At 39.3% G+C, this 24,237-nt stretch overlaps 1 long non-coding RNA gene across 3 annotated transcripts in view; it reads left to right on the forward strand.

The window, feature by feature from the left end:
* LOC103350166 (uncharacterized) overlaps positions 1-24,237 on the forward strand; it is a 95,241-nt gene that overhangs the window by 23,626 nt on the left and 47,378 nt on the right. For 2 of the 3 annotated variants that reach the window (XR_016237326.1, XR_016237327.1), the window contains 2 exons: positions 5,615-5,702; positions 9,976-10,075. The exons of the other annotated variant lie outside the window; for it this stretch is intronic. This is a non-coding gene — a long non-coding RNA (uncharacterized LOC103350166). The remainder of the gene's footprint in view (positions 1-5,614; positions 5,703-9,975; positions 10,076-24,237) is intronic. 3 annotated transcript variants of the gene reach the window in all.

Genomic DNA, 24,237 nt, shown 5'->3' on the forward strand with positions numbered 1-24,237 from the left:
TGTATGATAGTATCTTGTAGATCTCCAACTGTGTTTTTTCGTTTTCTAATTTCTTCTTCATTTTTTGGTCTGACTGTAATATTTCCAGAAATTTGTCTTCTAGTTCTGATATTCTTTCTTCTGTCTCACCTATTCTGTTGTTAAGGCTTTCCATTGCATTTTTTATTTGATTAATTGAAGGTGTTAATTCTTTAAATTTTTGGTAGAATTCTCTAGTGAAGCATCTGGGCTTGGGTCTTTCATTGGTGAGGGTTTTCGATTCCTAAATCAGTTGCCTCACTAGTTATGGATTTGTTCAGATTTTCTATTTTTTCATGATTCAGTCTTGGTAGTTTGTTATTTCTGGAAATAACTGTTTATCCTTGGTTATCCAATTTGTTGTTATATAATTTTTTTTTGTTTCTATGGCATCTGTTGCAGTGTCTCCTTTGATTTTGATTTTATTTATTTGAGCCTCTGCTCTCCTTTGGATTCTCTTTAACACTTCCTGTAAAACAGCTCTAATGGCAATGATCCTCTCTCAGTTTTTATTTATCTGGAAAGTCTAGTTTTTCTTCATTTTAGAAGGACAGTTTTGATAGATATGGTATTCTTAGTTGACAGTTTCTTTTCTTTAAGTATTCAAATATATCATTCTATATTTTCTGGTTTGAAAAATTTTTGCTGAGAAATTCACTGATATTATTACAGAGGCTCCCTTGTATGCAATGAATTACTTTTCTCTTGCTGCTTTCAAAATTCTCTTTGGCTTTTGCAAATTTGATTATAATGTGTCTTGGTTTGATCCTCCTTGGATTCATCTTGGTTGATATCCTTCAGGCTTCTTTAGTCAGAATTTCCAATAATTTCCACACATTTGGGAAGTTTTTGGCCTTGTTTATTGTACTCCCCGTTCTCTCCTTCTCCTCTCCTTCTTGAGCTCCTAGGATGCATGAATTAGGCTGCTTAATGATGTCCCTAAGTTACTTTGTCTTTTCAATTCATTTATGTTTGCTCTGCTGATGGGAAAATATAACATGGCTATCTTCAGTTTGTTGATTCCTTCTGCTGTTTAATCAAATCTACTGCTGAGTCCCTCTGATGATTTTTTTTAAACTTTTATTTAATGAATATAGATTTCCAAAGTACAGCTTATGGATTACAATGGCTTCCCCCCCATAACATCTCTCCAACCCGCAACCCTCCCCTTTCCCGTTCCCTCTTCCCTTCCATTCACATCAAGATTCATTTTCAATTCTCTTTATATACAGAAGATCAGTTTAGCATACATTAAGTAAAGATTTCAACAGTTTGCTCCACACAGAAACATAAAGTGAAAAATACTGTTTGAGTAGTAGTTATAGCATTAAATCTCAATGTACAGCACACTGAGGACAAAGATCCTACATGAGGAGTAAGTGCACAGTGACTCCTGCTGTTGGCTTAACAAATTGACACTCTTGTTTATGGCCTCAGTAATCACCCTAGGCTCTTGTCATGAGCTGCCAAGGCTATGGAAGCCCCCTGAGTTCACCGACTCTGATCATATTTAGACAAGGCCATGGTCAAAGTGAAAGTTCTCTCCTCCCTTCAGAGAAAGGTACCTCCTTCTTTGATGACCCGTTCTTTCCACTGGGATCTCACTCGCAGAGATCTTTCATTTAGGTTGTTTTTTTTTGCCAGAGTGTCTTGGCTTTCCATGCCAGAAATACTCTCATGGGCTTTTCAGCCGGATCCACATGCCTTAAGGGCTGATTCTGAGGCCAGAGTGCTGATTAGGACATCTGCCATTCTATGGGTCTGCTGTGTATCTCACTTCCCATGTTGGATCATTCTCTCCCTTTTTGATTCTATCAGCTAGTATTTGCAGACACTATTGTTGTTTATGTGATCCCTTTGGTTCTTAGTCCTATCATTATGATCAATTGTGGACAGAAATTGATCACTGGGACTAGTGAGATGGCATTGGTACATGCCACCTTGATGGGATTGAATTGGATTCCCCTGGTATGTTTCTAACTCTACCGTTTGAGGTAAGTCAGCTTGAGCATGTCCCAAATTGCACATCTCTTCCCTCTCTTATTCCCACTCTTATATTTAACAGTGATCACTTTTCAGTTGAGTTTCAGCACTTAAGAAGAATTGTGTATTGATTACTGTATTCAACCAAAAGTATTAAGTAGAACAAACAAAAAAATACTAAGAAGGATAACATATCAAGTTGCTCATCAACAGTCAGGGTGAGGGCTAATCAGTTAGTGTTTTCTTCAGTTTGAAAACTTATGTTTGGTTATTTAATCATTTTTATTTTTGTTGGTGCTCTCATTTTGCTCATATAATTTTCCTGACTCATCAAGGATCCTGGGGATTCATTATTTTCCCTTGGTTGAGCCATGTTTTCCTGTTTCTTTATGTGCCTTGTGACTTTGTATTGGGATCTTTGCATTTGGAAAAGCTACCTCTGTCACTTTTTATACCATGGTTTTGTACAAGGAAAGACCTTCACCAGTCATTTCAGTTAAATATTCAGAGGCTCTTTTAAATCTTTTCTCTGAGTATACATCTTCTCTGGACTCCATTTTACCAACCATAGTTTGCTACTTTTATTTTAGAAGGTTGTGTTATTTTGCTCCCTCTTGTGTTGTCTGCAGCTTTACAAGTTCTGTAGGGCAGCCTTAAGCCACTGAGCTATGCTTTGTTCTCTATGACCTCAGGCAAACAAGGTATGCCAGTTCACTGTCAGTACTCTGGGTCTGGTGAGGCAGAAAGTGTTATTTCAGGAAGTCCCCTGAAAAACTGGAATGCTGGATGCATGTTCCATTATCTGTTTCTGAAAAATCACAAACTGGGCACTTACTCCTGATTGTGGTAAGCTATATCAATATCTTTCTTTTTTATAGAAAACTTTCATTTAATAAATATAAATTTTGAAAGTACAACTTTTGAATTATAGCAGTTCTTCCCCCCATAACCACCTTCCCACTAGCAAACCATCCCATCTCTTACTCCCTCTCCCATCCCATTCATCATTAAGATTCTTTTTTAGTTATCTTTATATACAGAAGATCAACTCTATACTAAGTAAAGATTTCAACAGTTTGGACCCACACAGACACACAAAGTATAAAGTGCTGTTTGAAGACTAGTTTTATCATTAATTCTCATAGTACACATTAAGGACAGAGGTCCCCCATGGGGAGAAAGTGCACAGTGACTCCTGTTGTTGATTTAACAATTGAGCTATATCAATTTCTATAGGTGGCACATAAAGTTCTCTGGTTCTGCTGCAACTTTTTAAATCCACTTTTGTTTTCTTCAGCCCCTACGATTCCAAGATGCGCTGTTTCTCCAGGAGCATTCTGAGTAAAATCAGACAGAAATAAGCTCCTTTAGCAGTCCTCCAAATGTTGGAACTTTGGATATACTGTCCATAGCTCCTCCTAAGAGAAAAGCTGCAAGTTGGACCTTTACTCTCAGCAGTCTGGTGGCTGGGTGGAGGAGTTAACACACTTGATGTGAAATGGATTTTCTTACCTATTTCAGTGTGTCAGTTACTGGATTTGAGCTTTCTCAGAGGTATTATTACTTTCTAATTGGTTTCTGGATTTCTCATAAAGACTTTTAAAAAGATTTATTTTTCATTTATCTGAAAGGAAAAGTAACAGAGATGGACACACACATGCACAGACACACATAGTGAAATTGAGAGTGAGAGAGCAGATCTTCCATCCATTGCTTCCCTCCCCAAATGATGGCAACAATCAGGTCTCGGCCAAGCCAAGGCCAGGAGCCAGGAATTCCATTTTGGCCTTCCACATAGGTGCAGGGGCTATCTTCCATTGCCTTTCTAGGCACATTTTCAGGAAGCTGGATCAGAAGCAGAGCAGCCAGGACTCAAACCGCACTCTGAACTGAAATGCTGGTGTTGCAAGCAGTGGTGCTATTCACTGCACCACAATGCTGGCCCCTCAGAAAGGCGTCTTGCGCATATATTGCTTTTCAGTCAGCTTTTCCATGAGGACGTGGGTTCTGGGGATTTCAATTTTACTGTTTTGTTGATATTACATATCCTTACATAAAACGAGAAATGAAAACTCACTCACTGTGCTCCTATGTGCAAAGGATATATAGATATACCTTTCCCTTCTTTATCCTAACTGCTGGCCTCCTTAGTTATACAATTGTTTCACCAAAGTTCCTTCTCTCTCAATATTTTCCAGCTGGCATGCCCTGATATTCTATGAATACATTTAGTATCACCTTTAGACTTAGTCCATAGGGGTTCTTGAATTGAAGGACAAATGCATATTATAAACACAAGAAGATGGATTTATTCAAGAACACATAAGTACCTCTGTTGCTCAAGAGTCACTATTGAGAGCTGATACATGCAACCTGAAACATCTGTTCGGGTGACTAACCTCTCAGACCTAATGGAAAAACTGTTTCACATCTTTTTTGTGCATATCCTTGACATAAAATTTAAAGGTTTATGGTTTGTGTCATTGCCAGTGTCAAAGCGTGCTCCCATTTCAGAATGTGGAGACTATTTGAACAGCAGAAGGTCTCAGATAAAACAAGAGGCAAGTTAATCAACTTGTCAAATTCTTCTTTCCTTTCAGAAAGCTTGAATGTGGTAGATTTCTGTTCACTAAAGAATCATTTCCCAAGGGTGAAGAGGGCTCTTTTTCTTACTTCTCTGTCTGTTCATGTGGTTCCACAAATACATTAGATCATGTACTATTTGTAACACTTATGAGGCTGCTGAAAAATATTTTGCAGCAGTTAAAATTCATATTACCCTTAAATTTGTATAAAGGTAGAAGCAATGTGTATGAGCTGAAATATTGATCCTTTAGATCACTGTATGAGTCTGGATATTCTTCTAAAATAATGGAAGTCATGAGAAAAGTGGTAGTTAGGCAATAAATTAATACAGGTTGTAAAATTTTCTCCAACAATTTGTCATATGCAATACCACTAAAATGTTTGAATATTATGAATAATATTCACAGATCCATCTAAATCCCAGTATTGCCCTAATGATTTTAATGATAATTCCAGTTGCCCCCAACTCTGAAGAGTGAATTTTCTCTAAATTGAAATGAATATAAATTTGTCTAAGAACTATAGTTGTTCACGAATGACTCTATAATTTGTCATGGCTATTAAAGGAACAAAAGTTATGAGGCCATCATGATCGTAATAGTGTAACTAAAGATTTTTGTCAAATGAAAGAAGGAAAAGTAAATTTTGTGAAATTAGTATACAATAATTTATAAATTACGTATGCCTTTATTATTCAACAAACATCAACAATTGGCCAGTAGGACAGAAGAATAATCATAAAATTCTGCTATCTTTGAAGTCTTGCTTATTTTGTCATATTAAAACCAACAGATTTTCATATATTTTTAGATTCACACCTAACAGTGTAAGAAATAATATAAATTATCTGTAACAGTTTGCCAGCTTAATCATGAATTGAAATGATGTAGATATTGACCTGTGAGTTTCTGGTTGTGCTCTAGTTCTGAATCCATAAATGTTTGGATTTGAATAGGTTAGGGTATAACAACCAATGCTCACTGTACTACTGTTGCTCTTGTAATGTGGATGAACCATTGTGTTGCAGCCTAGAGCTGGACTTCAGCATCTTGCTGATCACATCTACAGAGTTATTTGGGAAGTGTTCTAGAAGCACAATCCTCAGCCCAAGAGAGGTAGGTGAGGGAGGGGTATATGGTTAATGGTTATGGCATGACACCCTCTTTTTTAATTTTTTATTTATTTTTATTTTTTTAACATTTTTAAAACTTTTATTTCGTAAATATAAATTTCCAAAGTACAGTTTATAGATTACAATGGCTTTTCCCCCCCATAAGTTCCCTCCCATCCACACCCCTCCCATCTCCTGCTCCCTCTCCCTTTCCATTCACTTCAAGATTCATTTTCAATTATCTTTATATACAGAAGATTAATTTAGTATATATTAAGTAAAGATTTCAACAGTTTGCACCTACACAGAAACACAAACAGTAAAATACTGTTCCAGTACTAGTTATAGCATTAATTCACATTGGACAACACATTAAGGACAGAGATCCTACATGAGAAGTAAGTACACAGTGACTCCTGTTGTTGACTTAACAATTGGACACTCTTGTTTATGTTGTCAGTAATCTCCTTAGGCACTAGTCATGAGTTGCCAAGGCTATGGAAGCCTTTTGAGTTTACTTACTTCGATCTTATTTAGACAAGGTCATAGTCAAAGTGGAAGTTCACTCCTCCCTTCAGAGAAAAGTACCTCCTTCTTTGATGGCCTATTTTTCCACTGGGATCTCACTCGCAGAGATCCTTCATTTAGGTTTATTTTTTATTTATTTATTTATTTTTTTTTTGCCAGAGTGTCTTGGCTTTCCATGCCTGAAATACTCTCATGGGCTCTTCAGCCAGATCCGAATGCCTTAAAGGCTAATTCTGAGGCCAGAGTGCTGTTTAGGACATCTGCCATTCTATGAGTCTGCTGTGTATCCCACTTCCCATGTTGGATCGTTCTCTCCCTTTTTTATTCTATCAGCTAGTGTTTGCAGACACTAGTCTTGTTTGTGTGATCCCTTTGACTCTTAGACCTATCAGTGTGATCAATTGTGAACTGAAATTGATCACTTGGACTAGTGAGATGGCATTGGTCCATGCCACCTTGATGGGATTGAATTGGAATCCCCTGTCACATTTCTAACTCCACCATTTGGGGCAAGTCCGATTGAGCATATCCCAAATTTGCATGGCACCCTCTTAATGTGGTCTTCATTTTGCCTAATTCCTTTGTTGCCTTGTAGCTGCTGCCCTTTGAGTTGCCTCAAGCAAACTGAAGAATGACTATCCTAATAATGCATATTCATTCATATGTTCTTCACTATTTAAAATACTAGGTCTTGGGCAGTGCCGCGGCTCACTAGGCTAATCCTCTACCTGCAGCACCTGCACCCTGGGGTTCTAGTCCCGGTTGCTCCTCTTCCAGTCTAGCTCTCTGCTGTGGCCTGAGAAGGCAGTGGAGGACGGCCCAAGTGCCTGGGCCCTGCACCTGCATGGGAGGCTAGGAAGAAGTACCTGGCTCCTGGCTTTGGATCGGCGCAGCACGCCGGCCGCAGTGGCCACTTGAGGGGTGAACCAACGGAAGGAAGACCTTCCTCCTCTCTGTCTCTCTCTCTCACTGTCTAACTATGCCTGTCAAAATAAATAAATAAATAAATAAATAAATAAAGTACTAGGTCTTAGAAATTTGCTGGGACCTGTGTTGTGGTGTAGCAGGTAAAACCTGCTGCCTGGAATGTCAGCATCTCATATGGGCACTGGTTCAAGACTTACCTTCTCTACTTCCAATCCAGGGCCCTGCTAATGCACCTGTGAAAGCAGCAGAGGATGGGCCAAGTCCTTAGACCCCTGCCCTGGGAGACCTGGATGAAGCTCCTAACTTCTGGCTTTGGCCTTGCCCAGCCCTGGCCATTGTGGCCATTTGGAGTGTGAACCAGTGGATAGATTTCTCTCTCTTTGCCTCTCCTTCTCTCTCTGTGACTTTGCCTTTCAAATAAAATAAATCTTCAATAAAAAGAGAAACTTTGGTGTCTATGCTAAATTGTCAAAGTCAATTTCAATAATATCTTTGTTACTGAAAGAGCATTAGATATTTGAAAATTTTCCATTTTTAAATCACAAGTAATAATAATCTTTAATTATGGTCTTAACTATTCTGCACTTTTAATAGTTATAAATATATTTTACATTTTTATCATTTTGTAGAAGGTAAATTTTATTTTTCATTATGATTATTACAAATTTGAAGAAATGATTTTAAAAATCTTAATTGAAGTCTGTAGTTTTTTTAGTTTTTTTAATTTTTTAATTTTTTTTAAAGACAGAATTACAGAGAGAGATAGAGACAGAGAGAGAGAGAGGTCTTCCATTTGCTGATTCACCCCATAGTTGGCCACAATGGCTGAAGCTGCACTGATCCGAAGCCAGGAGTCAGGAGCTTCGTCCAGGTCTCCCGTGCAGGTGCAGGGGCCCAAAGACTTGGGCCATCTTCTACTGCTTTCCCAGGCCATAGCAGAGAGCTGGATGGGAAGAGGAGCAGCCGGGACTAGAACCGGCACCCATATGGGATGCCAGCGCTTCAGGCCATGGCTTTAACCCGCTGCACCACAGAGCCGGCCCCTCTTTAGTTTTATTTATTTATTTATTTGAATGGCAGAGTTACATACAGAGAGAGGCAGAGGTGGAGAGAGAGGTCTTCCATCTGCTGGTTCACTTCCTAATGGCTGCCAATGGCTAGAGCTGCGCCGATCCAAAGCCAGGAGCCAGGAGCAGGAGCTTCTTCTGGGTCTCCTATGTGGTACATTGGCCCAATGACGTGAACCATATTCTACTGTTTTCCCAAGCTATTGCAGAGAGCTGGATCAGAAGTTGAGCAGGCGGGACAAGAACCAGCACCCAAATGGGATGCTGGCACTGCAGGCTGTAGCTTTACCCACTATACGACAGCGCTGGCCCTTGTTTACAGTTATTTTAAACATAAAAAACCTGATAATGAATTTCTAATCAAAGAAAAGACTCTTCCCTTACAATTTGTGAAAATATTTTTGAAAATTTTATATAAATTCTAAGTTTATAATTATTTCCAATGCTTTAAAACATATTTATATAATAATGAAAACGTATTTTCCAAAATCAAACCCATATGCATTTCCATAGACCAAGTCCCTAAATTTCTTGTAATTTTACCCCAGTATTTCTTTTAAATAGTCATTTTTATGTTTGCCCCAATAAAAAAAGGTTAAAATCTGTACTTTGTCTCATAAACACCCTTGACTGAACATGTTGGTCCCAAACATGCAAAGTACTCAGGCCTGAGCCACCCCAAGAAACTCAGATTGCCCTGCTCTGGTCTGGGACGGGTGTTGGGAACTCAGTGTCCTCTCTTTGTCCTGGGGATGGATCTGAAAGCTAAGAGTGGTCAGAGCTTCAACTCAGATCACTGAGTCAAACCTATGGCTGAAGTGTCCTGGGCAGCATGGTTTTTCAGAGATCCACTGTTCACGGTGGTATCCTCCCTTCTCCTTCCATGTGGCTATGAGCCTCACTGTTCAGTCGTCCAAGAAGACTACACAATGACAAATTGGATGACATTGGCTTAAGAGATTATATCCTTTACATTCCAGTGACATAGGACTTGGATTGCAAAAACACTTAGGGAATATTGGAAACTATGTTTTATTCAATGCCAGTTGCATATTATATGTAGATTCTGATCACCTGAATGGTGAATTTTTCAACCCTAGCTTTATGTTAAGCTGCCTAGAGAGCTTAGAAAAGAAAAACAAATAACAAAAACTCAAACATTCCTGTGTCTCATCCCAGATCAATTAAATGAGAATCTCCAGGGATGGAGCCCATGTATATTTTGTTTTCTTTTTCTTTAAAACTTCTCAGATGATTTTAATGAGTAGACAAAATTAGGAAAAATTGGCTTAAAGGAAAAGCACAGTGCTTAATTTTAAAATTACATCCCTGCTTCTGTCTGTACAATCTTCTTGATCTACTCAGTGTGCAGTTTGCACATCTATTCTTAACTCTAATTCTGTGCTTTTCATTGATTGCATTAATATGGCCTTGCCATTCTGCCCTCTTTATGTAAGCTGTCTCAAACTTTATCTTCCGGCTAATGACTTACTTTGTCTGTAAAGCCTCCTTTTATGGCCCCAGGTTCAGTGACTGCTTCTTCTATAATTTCGTCTAATTTAAGCATACATTCCCATCTGGGAGAGTAGAATCCTTACTGTATTCATCATTATGTCCCATCACAAGCCACACGTACCCACAGCAGATTCCTAGAAAAATTTGTTGATGCTGTTGTTGACTGTGCCTTCTTCCAGGATGGTGATGAACTGAAGGACTACAAACATTCATTTCTATTTTTTTCTCTTCACATTTGAGGCATCTGTAGAGTGCAGAGGAGAGCCCAGGTTACTGGAGAGGGACTGCACAGTGGGAAAATTTTCTATTTTACTATCCTTGTTCCACTTCCATGCCACAGGTGAGTGGATGCTAGCTGAGGCTCAATGTCCGTTATAATAAAAAATAGTCTAAGCCCCAAATCACTCTCCTGATAGAGACCTGGAACAGTTCATAGCTTGGAAGTATACTTCTTGTGTGTTTCACATTGGAATCTTCTAGATAACACCTTATATTCCATTATTTGGAAAATGAGTTGTAATTGTAGCCTAAAATGCATGTGAACTTTCTTTTTAATATTCATTCACACCTGCTCATGGCTGATTTGTTGATAACTTTATGTGTCAAGACCTATGTTGGGTCCTTTGGAGCCCCATACGGCTTATCTATAAGCTAAGTGCCTGTGACTTTCAGTGGAGGTTATAGACTGAAAGAACAGAAAACCTTAGAAAGTTTCCATCTTTCCCACTTTATTTTAAATTCATCTTAATTTATTAGTGAAATACTTTCACTAAATTGTGCAAGTTAAGCACATTTAAAAATTAATCTTTTACCTAAAATGTAATCATCGTGACTGTTTGCAAGGTAAATAGATCCATATTCATGCAAACGCAAACCTATAAATATAAGGCAAATGCACATATGATATGTGTAACTAATGCATATGCAGACCCTTGCAACATGTCCATCTCAACACTAAATATTTAAATTTTCCTTGAAGATATCAACAAATTGCTAATTCATGGTAATTTCATTCTGCTCTAAAACCTTCAAACAGTTTCAAGTATAACTGATACATGATTTTCAGTGTTGATATTGAAACCCCACGTTAGGAGTTGGATAATTACTGTGCAATTACGTGGCTTTTGGTATCTATACACACAGACAGTGGCTAAAGGATGGCTTGGTTCACTTTGTGTTCTTATAAATTATTCACCTATTCTGCTGGAGTTTTTGAATTTGCATTCATATATTCAAATACTGTCTATTTTATGAGTATTTGCCTGTGGCTAAAAAATAATAGACAAACTTATTGATCTTTGTTTTACAATGTTCCTAAGAACTGAATCTCATTTTAAAATTATCCTTTCTAATCTCTAGATCTTTTGATGACCTAGCCAATTCATTGGAATTTTGGAGGATGAGCCTTTTTTTTTTTTAACTTTTATTTAATGAATATAAATTTCCAAAGTACAGCTTATGGATTACAAGAGAGCCTTTTTTTAAACTTTTATTTAATGAATATAAATTTCCAAAGTACAGCTTATGGATTACAATGGCTTCCCCCCCATAACGTCCCTCCCACCCGCAACCCTCCCCTACCCTCTCCCTCCCCCCTTCCATTCACATCAAGATTCATTTTCAATTCTCTTTATATACAGAAGATCAGTTTAGCATATATTAAGTAAAGATTTCAACAGTTTGCACCCACATAGAAACACAAAGTGAAAAATACTGTTTGAGTACTAGTTATAGCATTAAATCACAATGTACAGCACATTAAGGACAGAGATCCTACATGAGGAGTAAGTGCACAGTGACTCCTGTTGTTGACTTAACAAATTGACACTCTTGTTTATGGCCTCAGTAATCACCCTAGGCTCTTGTCATGAGCTGCCAAGGCTATGGAAGCCTTTTGAGTTCACCAACTCTGAACGTAGTCAAAGTGGAAGTGGGATGAGCCTTTTTGAAAAAAATATTTTGGGTCTATGACTTAAGTACAAGAAATACAGCTATAGGAAAATGATTAAAGGATTATACATAAAGCTATATTGGAAATATGAACAAAGCTCTGACATCATTTTTTATTTGTTGAAGGGACACTGATAGTTTTACCTGCCCATTGTCATCTCTACATTTGAGAAAATTCTTTTTTGTTATTATTTTGTTTTTCTTTATTGTTTCATGTTAATGTGATATTAATGCAAAGAGAACAATTCAATATAGTTCATAGATACAATTCCAAGAATATAATGATATTACCTTACTACCACCCTCTCTCTCTCTCTTTCATTTTTTGAAATAATATATTTTTAGTTTGCATTATAGTCAGGGGCTTAATTCTCCACCAAATAAACAGTTCATCAGGCAAAAAGTAAAAATACCCCAGTTCAATGGGAATATATGCAAGGGCTATAAACAATAATCAAATGGAAAGATGCCCATTTCATTCATGTACACTGTTTTAAAACAATCACAGACCATTAAAACTATAGTAGTATAATATTCTTAACTATTGGTTTGACAAAGATAAACAACAAAGTTTAATAAAACTATATTTGCAGCAATATCGATACACACAGGCATTTCTTTCATTAACTTTTTCAATTTTTCAATTTTAGCTGCCACATGTAAGGAAGAATTATGGTACTTGTCTTTCTGTGTTTGACTTATTTCACTGAACATGATGTCCTCCAGTTGCATAGATTTTGCTGCAAATAGAATCCCACTATTGATTATATACCCCCAAGACATGAACATGTATTAAAGAGATACCTATGCCATCATGTTTATATCAGTACTGTTCACCAAAGCCAAAATATGAAATCAATCAAGGTATCTATCATCAGATGATTGGATAAAGACAATGATACACACCAAAACACATACACACACACATGTCCAATGGAATATTATTCAGCCATATGATTCAGCTATAAAAAAAGAAAGAAATTCTACCATTTGGGGAATATTTTTCTCTCATGGCATACTGTTCTGTTGTGAATGTCAACAAGGTGTTCTGCCATTCTCAGTCAGAAGATGAGAAGGGACCTTGCACCAACACAATCCTAGTATTACTTCTGGACATTTGGGTCTTGGGTTGAATGGTAGAGAAATGAAAGCTGAAGCTGATGCATGCTGTAGGCAGTGCCTGAAAAGATCACCCTACTGATGAGGTGGCGATTTCTGTCATTTCCAAAGTTTTATTAGCATTTCCCTTAGATAGGACGTCTTCATATTTTTTCAACACATTCCTTTTTTTTGGATATATTCTTATATTGCTTGGATGTTTGTTATATTTGTAATCCAAGACCCATAACAGAATTTAGAATTTCTGAAATAATTATAGATTCACAGAGATTTGGTATCTAGACTAAACCCAAGAGATTATTTAGCCCATTTTATTTTGCAGATAAAGAAATAGAATCCTCAGATGCCTACTTTCATCCCTTTTATTTGATATAGTAATGGAATTCCTAGCCAGAGCTGTCAAGAGAAAGTCTTAAAGAGCTTCTAAATTAGAAAGGAGAAAGTCAAGTTGTCATTGTTTTCAGATGACATGATCCCATATATAGAAAAACTCAGACTCCACCAAAACACTGCTAGAACTAATAAATGAATCCAGCAAAGTTGCAGGACATGAATTAAATGTCCAAAAATCGGTAGTATTGTTATAACCAATAGCCAAACACCTGAAAAATAAATGAAAAAGCAATCCCATTTCCAATAAGTACAAATGTATCTAGCAATAAATTTAACCAAAGGAGTGAAAGATCTCTACATTAACAACTATGAAGCAGTGATGAAAGAAATTGAAGAGGATCAAAGAATGGAAAGCTATCCAGTGTTCATATATTGAAAGTTAATATTGCCAAGATGTTCGTATTACCCAAAGCAGTTTACAGATTTGGTGCAACCCCCATCAAAATACTAATAAAATTTTTCACAGAACTAGAAAAAACATTATTAAAATTTGTATGGAACCACAAATTATGAGTAACAGCTAAAGAAATCTTGGGAAAGAAGAACAAAGTAGGAAGCATTAGACTACCTGATTTAAAATATATTACAATGCTACAGTAATTAAAACAGCCTGGTAGTGGCATAAAACAAGAGGTAGACCAATGGAACAAAATAGACACCCTGGAGGTAGACCCATACATATATAGTCAACTTATCTTTGACAAATATGTTAAGAACCTGCATCAGAAAAAGGATAGTGTTTTAAATAAATGATGCTGAGAAAACATATCCACAGAGACAATTAAACTAGACCCTGTCTCTTGTCACAAAATTCAATTCATGATGCATTAAATACCTAAGTATAAGATCTCAAACATTGACATTACTAAAATAAAGCATAGGGGAGGGTCAGGTGTTTGGTCTAGCAGTTAAGACATCAGTTAGGATACATTTCATATTGAAATCCTGAGTTTGATATACACCACTGCTTCTGACTCCAGCTTTCCGCTAAAGTAAGCCCTGGGAAGATGTGGTGGTGGCTCGAGTGACTGGGTTCCTGCCACTCATGTAGAAGACCTGGGTTGAGTTCCTGTCTCTGAACACCGGTCAGCCACAGGCAAGTTTCAAGCATTTGGCAAGTGTACTAGTATATGGGATATTTCTCTGTCAGTCTGTCTGTCTCTCTTTTTCTCTCCATCTCTCAAGTAAGAAAAATAAGTCAAATCCAGGGTCCAGGAACTCAGTCGAGTACTCTCTCATGTGTGGCAGGAACCTAACTATCTGAACCATCATCATCTACTGCCTTGCAGGGCACACATCAGCATGAGGTTGGAATCAGAAGAGGAGTGAGGTCTTGAACCCTTGCACTCTGATATAGGCTGTGGTATCTTAACCAGAGTCTTATCTACCGGGCCAAATGCCCACCCCCATTTTCCAGCTTTTGCTTTCTACAAGTAGATTCCTTTGAGTCATAACATCTCTATATTGATGGCTAAGCTTTTATTCTTTCAAGAGTATTATAATACCCTTTCTCATTTTTCGGATTTCTTCACTGGTTTCCTTGGGATTCAGGATTTGGGATTGGAAAAGCATGATTTTCTAGACTGCCAAGAAGGAATTCCAACATGGAAACTAGTGCACATAATATCTACTAATTGGATTTTTCTTTCCTCCTTTGGACTATCCTCTCACAATACCCAACCCTTCACATAATCAGAGTCAAATCTCATGTTCTTATGTATTTTTTCCTAGGCAAAGCAACCATATTCCCAGATGTATTTTTCACATAGGATGCTATTTTAGTTCCTTTAATTTACTTTCCCATAAAAGTATTAAAGGGAAAGTATTGCTTCTATTGGCAAAGGGTGTTCAGCAGAACTGGGATTCAAGATCCTCAACTTTATTGGAATCTTCCCATAATACCATCCTTACTTCAAGGGTTTCACTCTTTTTTGTTTGAGACCTTAACCATATGAATTGTGACACATTTTGTTCTGTAGTTCAACTACAGAACTAGTTTTAGCCTGGTTTTCTGAAAATTCAACTTACAGTTACAAGAGATAAGGGATTCTTTTAGTGTTATCATAGAGGAATTTTCTTTGCTTTTTTGAAAATAGATTTGAACTGGAAATTTAATGCTCTAAATTCATCATTTCTCTTTCTGTTTCCCCCACCAAAAATATAGTCTCCCCATCATATTAGGAACAATAAACTAATATTTTGTTTTTACTAAAAGGGTTCATGCCAGTAGGCAGTTGGCTACCCTCCTTAGGCACTTGATTTCAGGTGTTATAGATGATAATTTAGAAAACTGTTTGCCACTTAATGCTGTCAACTAGAAATGTCCCCTTTCTTGCTGACTACTAACTCATTAAGGCCTTTTATTCTGGTCAGATAAGAGAACCAGAGGCTAGGGTTAGGGGAGAGAAATGCCTAGGATGCGAAATGTTAACAAGGCACTTGTTAACTGTGAGAGTGAGTGCCTCTTCAACATTTGCATCTAAGTAACTCACTTGCCCTGCTCTAGTTTAGCCTGGTGCTCCAGAGAATTAATTCCAGATTTCCATCTGTAAAGTTTTGTTTCCTTGAAACCACCCAGTTTTCCATTTCTGCACTCAAAAAACCATCTATAAAAGTAGCGGTTTGGTTTTGCAAGTAGTCATTTACTTATTCATGATTCCATGGGTTGGCAATTTGGACTGGGCTTATCCATGTGGTGGCTGGGCTCACCCATGCAGTTTCAGTTAATTGGTGGGTTTTCTAGGGAGTGAATGGTCCAGATGGCCTCATTCATGCATGTTGTGATCAACTAGTACTCACTTAATCTGGGGTGATTTTTAACATTTGGGGTAGATGAACTTTACCTTTACATTGTCTCTTACTCTGTGGTGTTTCATTCTCAAGAAGAGTCGCCTTGGTTTTCCTAGTGGGTAAGAATGGAAGCTGTGTATTGCACAATGGTGATTGTAGAAATACTTATTGTTGTGTTCTGTCAAAGCAAGTCACAAGGCCATCACAAATGAAAAGGGTGGAGGGGAGGAATAGACTCCCTGCCTTGATGGTAGGAACCTTAAAGAATTTGTAGCCATTCTCGCTACTCCATCCAGAATATATCATCTGTCTATAATTCCTTCATTCCTACAACATAAAAACACATTTATCCCATATCAAGACCCTCTGGCCACAAATATCATCCCATTGTAGCCTATGTATGAAGTCTCTTGTTTCACTATTAGCAGCATATCTAGATGGAGATGAAAGTCCTTTAATTCAGCTCCTGGAAAATGACTGTGCTTGACCCAGAGATCTATAAAATAAAAAGTCAATGTCTCAGTCATTCCAACATCCAATATACAATGGTGATATTAGGAAATGGTAACTGAAAAAGGGAAGGGTTCCAAGGCAAACAGCAATAGAGGACTGTAGAAATTCTGAAGTTCACTGGGCTCATATTAGAGGATCTTTCCCCAGTGTTATGGCATATTCTGACTAGAGATAAGTTCTGCTACTTGAATGCTAACTCACTTTCCTTTTTATCTTTATTCTCTTCTTCTTTTTTAAAAAAGTTTTCTTTCTTTCTTTCTGTCTTTCTTTTCTTTCTTTCTTAATTTCTTGTTTCATCTTTTTTTTGTATTTCTTTTCTTTCATTCTTTCTGAAAGTCTCATTTGCAAACTCACTTCCTAAATGTTTGCAGTTAGGTGAGGTTAAGGTGGAGCTAAAGGATTTGGGGACTCTATTCAAGTCTCTCATCTCATCAGAAACCCAATTACTTGAGCCACCACTGCTATCTTCTAGGGTCTGCATTAATAGGAAACTGGGATCAGGAGCCAGAGAATGAATTGAACCCAAGTACTCCAATGTAGGTTATGGAAAACCTTAACCAGCTAACCACTTGCCCCGAGACTCTTATTTTTTTTTTAACTTTTATTTAATGAATATAAATTTCCAAAGTACAGCTTATGGATTACAATGGCTTCCCCCCCATATCGTCTCTCCCACCCGCATCCCTCCCCTTTCCCACTCCCTCTCCCCTTCCATTCACATGAGGATTCATTTTCAATTCTCTTTATATACAGAAGATCAGTTTAGCATACATTACGTAAAGATTTCAACAGTTTGCTCCCACACAAACATAAAGTGAAAAATAATAGATGATTTTTTAAATGATGATGAAATCAGATCAGACCTATTGTCATGTTTAATCCCAGTGAGAGTCAAGTTGGGAATTGATAATTTCTTTTCTTTTCTTTTTTTTTTTTTTTACAGAAGATCATTTTAGTATACATTAAGTAAAGATTTCAACAGTTTGCACCCCCATAGAAACACAAAGCGAAATATACTGTTTGAGTACTCATTATAGCATCAAGTCCCAATGTACAGCACATTAAGGAGAGAGATCCTACATGAGGAGTAAGTGCACAGTGACTCCTGTTGTTGACTTTACAAATTGACACTCCTGTTTATGGCATCAGTAATCTCCCTATGCACCAGTCATGAGTTTCCAAGGCTGTGGAAGCCTTTTGAGTTCACCGACTCTTATCTTGTCATAGTCAAAGTGGAGGTTCTCTCCTCCCTTCAGAGAAATGTACCTCCTTCTTTGAAGACCTGTTCTTTCCACTGGGATCTCACTCACAGAGATCTTTCATTTAGGGTTTGTTGTTGTTGTTGTTGTTGTTGTTGTTGTTGTTGTTTTGCCAGAGTGTCTTGGCTTTCCATGCCTGAAATACTCTCATGGGCTTTTCAGCCAGATCGGAATGCCTTTAGGGCTGATTCTGAGGCCAGAGTGCTGTTTAGGACATCCACCATTCTATGAGTCTGCTGATTATCTCGCTTCCCATGTTGGATCACTCTCCCCTTGATTTATTCTATCGGTTAGTATTAGCAGGTACTAGACTTGTTTATGTGCTTCCTTTGACTCTTAGTCCTTTCATTATGATCAATTGTGAACTGAAATTGATCACTTGGACTGGTGAGATGGCATTGGTACATGCCACCTTGATGGGATTAAATTGGAGTCCCCTGGTATGTTTCTAACTCTACCATTTGGGGCAAGTCAGCTTGAGCATGTCCTAAATTGTACATCTCTTCCCTCTCTTATTCCTACTCTTATGTTTAACAGAGACTCTTATTTTTTAATGGAGCTCTTTGACTTCATGTCTTGATAAGACATGTGCTATATATTTAGCTAAGTACATCATCAGGCCACTTTCTGTCCCTAAAAGACAGAAATTCTCTAGGGCCCAGAGAATTCTATTCATTTTAAATGGTTTCTTTTACTTCTCATCTTGTTTGGTAGTATAGCCTTATGAAATTTTTGTGGGTTTCCTGTATATCTTACTGGGATTCTGTCCATACACAAGAGACGTATCAATTTGTCTATTTGAGAAATACTCCCCTTTGTGCTTTAAATAAGAATGCTATTGGGAAATGACCTTAAGATTTTTAGATCCTTTTTTGCTAACTGAGAAAATTTATTAGCTACTGATTTAAACTTTCCTGAAGTCTTAGTAAAGAGTGTCATATAACCACATGCAAAATTTGATCTTCACTTTGAGGCAAATTCTTAATTTGAGAAGCTTTCACTAATTGGAGACTGAGCAATATGAAACAATTTTATATTCCAAGTCAACAATTCTTGAAATGTATGTGTATTTGTGCAGGTACACACACACACACACACACACAGTGTGTTTGCTCACAGCAATCTTATTTACATATAGGTTTAAAAATCAATTCTACTAGAAGATTGTTTATTTCTCTCTTCAATTCGTATCTCTTTTAGCACAGCTTATTTTATGTAGATAAAAGATGCAATTTCAGCATTATTTTTTTAAGGCAGACCCACAGTAATATTAGGTGTATATGCTATCTTTCAAATTATTCTGAGTGAAAAGTTTGACAATTGTTTCACCATTACATATTTTACCCCTTTTCTGGCCTCCAGTAAAATTTTTCTTACTGCCCTGTAGGCTCTACAAACAATGTTATAATTACCAAAATTACCAACCCAACCTATTTTGCCAGTAAATCTTAAAGGAAATGCCACATATTTGAATTTTATGTTATGACATCTTCTGAGTTTTATGCCAAGAATCAGTCAAGAAAGTAGAACCCATGATAGTGTTTGGATAAGCAATTAATAATAGGTATTAGTCCTATACACAAGTGAAAAGTTGGCGAAATGATGATCCAAAAGAAAGGTGTAAATATCCAAGAAATACGTTACTCACAAATCCTTTTTTTTTTTTTTTTTGGACAGGCAGAGTTAGACAGTGAGAGAGAGAGACAGAGAGAGAGGTCTTCCTTCCGTTGGTTCACCCCCCAAGTGGCCTCTATGGCTGGCGCGCTGAGCCAATCTGAAGCCAGGAGCCAGGTGCTTCCTCCTGATTTTCCGTGGGGGTACAGGGCCCAAACAGTTGGGCCATCCTCCACTGTACTTCCGGGCCACAGCAGAGAGCTGGATTGGAAGAGGAGCAACCAGGACTAGCACCCGGTGCCCCAACCGGGACTAAAACCCGGGGTGCTGGCGCTGCAGGCGGAGGATTAGCCTAGTGAGCTGCGGCGTTGGCCACTCACCAATCTTTTTGAAGCATTGGTGAAGATGGGTGAGTTGGACCTCAAGTAAGGAGACAAGCACAGCGAGCTTCGAAGTTGCTGTGGGAAGGAGCAGCTCCCGGAACAAGCAGTGGAAAGTTGCTGTCTCTGGGTACCTGCTGCCTTTGTAGGACTGCCAGCCAGTGTCTTCCAGTGAGCACAGAGCTGCTGCTGTTCAGCAGGGCCCATGTGTAGAAGAAGGGTTGGACACAGAGAGGACCAGCTGTGTCTGTCTGGCCCACCACAGTAAGACCGTTAGAGACTAATGGCTACTGCTGCAATTCTGATACTCAAGTCTCACACAAGTTCCTGTTTAGTCTGATAGTAGCTCATAATCACATACAGAAGGGAATTCCTGGAGGCTAAGTCCCCAGTTTAGGAGGGGAACAATAGAAACATCTAGGCTAAGCACATGCTTATCTTATGCCATTAATAGTAACTATATGTACACACAATTAGAAATGTGTGATGCTCTCTTGTTCATTTGTCCCCATCAGCACAATCTTCTCTCTTGTTTGATTATGTAGGCTTCAATTAATATGGCTCATGTTTCTCACTGGAGAAAAAATTTAATGTCTTTTCTAAGAGCATCATTTAAATAGATCATCAATTTTAATAGCACCAACAGTGGCTCTCTGTGTACCTTGTACTGTCTGCTGGTACCCATTCAATTCTGGGCCCACAAATAGAAATGTCAGAAAGAGCCTCAGACTCTACATTAATTGAAAATTAAACCATTTTACAGGGAAGACTTTCTTCTCTTCTGATTTCCTCTGGAACAACACTATACCTATTGTGTTGTAATGAATTGCTCATTTGACCCAGCGTACACCAGCAGATTTAATATTTTTTACACCAGGGCCTGCACTATGGCTTAGCTGGTGAAGCGCTGCCTGCAGCACATATGGGAGTTGGTTCCAGTCCAGGCTAATCCACTTCCAATCCAGGTCTCTGCTGCTGTTTCTGGGATGGCAGTGGAGGATGGTTCAGGTGGTTGGGCCCCTGTACCTATGTGGGAGACTCAGAAAATGCTCCTGGCTCCTGGCTTCAGCCTGGCCCAGCTCTGGCCATTGTGGCCATTTGGGGAATGAGCCAGTGGATGGAGGGTCTCTCTATCTCTTCCTCTCTCTCTGTAACTCTGCCTTTCAGGTAGATAATAAATCTAAAAAATATTTTTCATTCCATATTTCTTGTGAAAGTTCACTGTGCACTGAAGAACGTTTTCCAATTCCAGGAGCAATTACAGAGAAACACAGTGCTTGAAAGGACCTCAGAGAGCACACAGTGTAATCCACGGATTTTATAGATGAGAAAACTGCAGACAAAGGCAGCACACTATCACCATAAAGTAGGCATTATCACTCCATTTTACAATGAGGAAAGGCAGGATAACAAAAGTTAAACAAATTGTCCCAAATCACTCAACCAACTGGTAGTGGGGCTGAGCTGGAGCCCAAAAGTCTTTTGCTTCAAATGCTCTTTTAACCTTTTCACTCAATCTTCTGGGCCATCAATTCAGTTCCTGATATGCCAGAGTTGTGTCTGGGCCTCCCAAAGAAGAAGACCATGAGCTCTAAACCTAGGGGTGGCAAGAAGAAAGGTGTGCATCTCAGAAGGATTGATTTCTCTCTCATCCAGAGCTCTTCCTCTCAGCAGTTTTTGAACAGATAACCACATGATGGCTGACTTGAACCCCTCAAGGGTCTCACTTGTTCGAGCTAACCTGTGAGTTGTTTTGATGGTGTCCTATATTCCTTTTTCAGTCTTGATGCACTATTATTGGTTGTGGATTTACAGTTTCAGACAACTTTGATACCAGATTCTTTTTTGAAGTCCCCCCCGCCCACCCCCCCCAAAAAAAACTTTTCTGGAATCCCTAGTTTTAAGTAACTGCTCCTTTTCTGAACATATTTCATATTTTTTTTAAAAAGATTTAGTTATTTATTTATCTGAAAGTCAGAGTTACACACAGAGAGAAGGAGAGGCAGAGAGAGAAAGAGAGAGAGAGGTCTTCCATCCGCTGGTTTACTCACCAATTGTCTGCAATGGCCAGAGCTGCAATGATCTAAAGCTAGGAGCCAGGAGCTTCTTCCTGGTCTCCTACATGGGTGCAGGAGCCCAAGGACTTGAGCCATCTTCTCATGCACTCCCTGGCCATTCACAGAGCTGGATTGGAAGTGGAGCAGCCAGAACATGAATCAGCATCCATATGGGATGCTGGCACTGCACGTGGCGGCTTTACTTGCTATGCCACAATGCCAACCCCGTCATCTTTTATTGTCATAATTCATTTAGTTTCTTGTATATTGGTCAAACTATGAAATTATTCCTGAAGAGATTCTATTTTTCATTTTTGTCTCCCCAGGAAGTAGACAAAGCTTGACTCCAAGAATGTGTCAATAGATATTTGTGAATGTGAATGGGTATGAAAGGTTGGGATCAGTTTGATAAATATAATAAGCATGGTAGTGTATTCACTCTTTTTTAAAGATTTATTTATTTTTGAAAGAGAAGGAGAGGCAGAGAGAGAGAGAGAGAGAGAGAGAGAGGTCTTTCATCCGCTGGTTCACTCCCCAATTGTCCTCAATGGCCAGAGCTGTGCCAATCTGAAGCCAGGATCCAGGAGCTTCTTCTGGCTCTCCCACATGGGAAAAGGGTCCAAGGACTTGGACCATCTTCTACTGCTTTCCCAGGCCATAGGAATGAGCTGGATAGGAAGTGGAGCAGCCCGCACTTGAACCGGCATCCATATGGGATGCCGGCACTGCGGGTGGTGGCTTTACCTGCTATGCCATGGCATTGGCCCCATGTATTCACTTTTAAGAGCTGTGTGCGCTGACGCCACGGCTCAATAGGCTAATCCTCCACCTGCGGCGCCGGCACGTCGGGTTCTAGTTCTGGTCGGGGCGCCGGATTCTGTCCCGGTTGCCCCTCTTCCAGGCCAGCTTTCTGCTGTGGCCCGGGAGTGCAGTGGAGGATGGCCCAAGTGCTTGGGCCCTGCACCCGCATGGGAGACCAGGAGAAGCACCTGGCTCCTGGCTCCTGGCTTCGGATCAGTGTGAGGCACCAGCTGTAGTGCGCCGGCCGCGGCGGCCATTGGAGGGTGAACCAACGGTAAAGGAAGACCTTTCTCTCTCTCTCTCACTGTCCACTCTGCCTGTCAAAAAAATAAATAAATAAAAAATTAGGCCGGCGCCGTGGCTCAATAGGCTAATCCTCCACCTTGCGGCGCCGGCACACCGGGTTCTAGTCCCGGTCGGGGCGCCGGATTCTGTCCCGGTTGCCCCTCTTCCAGGCCAGCTCTCTGCTATGGCCAGGGAGTGCAGTGGAGGATGGCCCAGGTGCTTGGGCCCTGCACCCCATGGGAGACCAGGAAAAGCACCTGGATCCTGGCTCCTGCCATCGGATCAGCGCGGTGCGCCGGCTGCAGCGGCGGCCATTGGAGGGTGAACCAACGGCAAAGGAAGACCTTTCTCTCTGTCTCTCTCTCTCACTGTCCACTCTGCCTGTAAAAAAAATAAATAAATAAATAAAAAATAAAAAAAAGAGCTGTGTGCTCATTCTATAGATGTACTGACTGGGATAAGATTTACAATGAAATCACACAGCTGTATTTTAGCAGGATTGAGTATAAAGTTCTGGACGGGTTCTTACCCTACAGGACATTTCTCCAGCAACTATGGTTTTCAAATACTCTTCAAAGCTATCTAAGTCTTTGAATGAAATGGTAATAAGTCCAGCTTATGAAATTGTTCAAGTAGAATTGCCCTGACTGTTGTTGGTGTTGGTGGGTAAGAGAAACCTTGGAGCCAGGCCTGCTGTTCTCCGTCACTCCTTCATCTGCCTGCAGCCCCTGAGCTCTTCAACTTTCAGAAGGGTTCCATGGAATACAGTTTGAAAAACACAGTGCTGTTTCAGCCTCCCCCATTTCTCTTTTAGCTCTATAAATAGCTAAACAAATTCTCAAAGGAACCAAACAAAATCACTCACACACCCACTGCCTTCGGCCCCTTCCCTGAGCAGGAAGTTTTGCCCACTTGGTAACCTCAGTGGGGATCACACGAGTGAGTGTCATTTTCAGCCCTGCAGTACAAAGTGCCCATTCTTGGACTTTGAGCGAAGGCAGTACAGCCGGGTGGGTCTCCTGCAACACATCTGCGGGGCTGTATTGCACAGGAAGTAGTGCAGCTCTTCACAGATAAGTTTCACCAGAGAACAAAGAAGGATTTTGTTCACTGCTTCGAGAATGACGCAGTGAACCTGGAATCGGCTTTTCAATTCGTGCAGCTGGAAACAAGGCAAAACCGATCCAAGATGCTCCTTTTTTTTCTTCTTCTCAAGCCAAGCACAGTTGTTTCCCAGCCGTCTTCCTTTTCATTTCCAAGAGATTGAAAATGCATTCTATGTTCATTTCTGTCTGAATTATGTGTACTACCCATACAACGCTCCCTGAGATCAAGCTAGGA

Source organism: Oryctolagus cuniculus, chromosome 7 (assembly GCF_051225735.1).
Source record: "Oryctolagus cuniculus isolate XC-2025 breed Fujian yellow rabbit chromosome 7, ASM5122573v1, whole genome shotgun sequence".
Lineage (NCBI taxonomy): Eukaryota > Metazoa > Chordata > Mammalia > Lagomorpha > Leporidae > Oryctolagus > Oryctolagus cuniculus.